Genomic DNA, 226 nt, shown 5'->3' with positions numbered 1-226 from the left:
GGGCCGGCCTGAGGAAGTTCGGAGACTGGAGAGGCCGCCGAAAGCCTCAGGCTGGGCCTGGAAAGGCCGTTCCCCGTGACGAATGAGTCGGGTCTAACGAGGCCACTGGGAGGCAGGAGCGGGGCCCGGCGGAGCTGCCGAAAGTCAGGAGAAGCTCTGGCCTGGGGAGGCCGCAGTCACGCGAGAGCTGGGCGTGGAGAGTCCGCTGGGAGGCAGAGGCTGGGCC

Source organism: Mandrillus leucophaeus, unplaced genomic scaffold (assembly GCF_000951045.1).
Source record: "Mandrillus leucophaeus isolate KB7577 unplaced genomic scaffold, Mleu.le_1.0 Scaffold2336, whole genome shotgun sequence".
Taxonomy (NCBI): domain Eukaryota; kingdom Metazoa; phylum Chordata; class Mammalia; order Primates; family Cercopithecidae; genus Mandrillus; species Mandrillus leucophaeus.
This window is presented reverse-complemented; position numbering follows the sequence as displayed.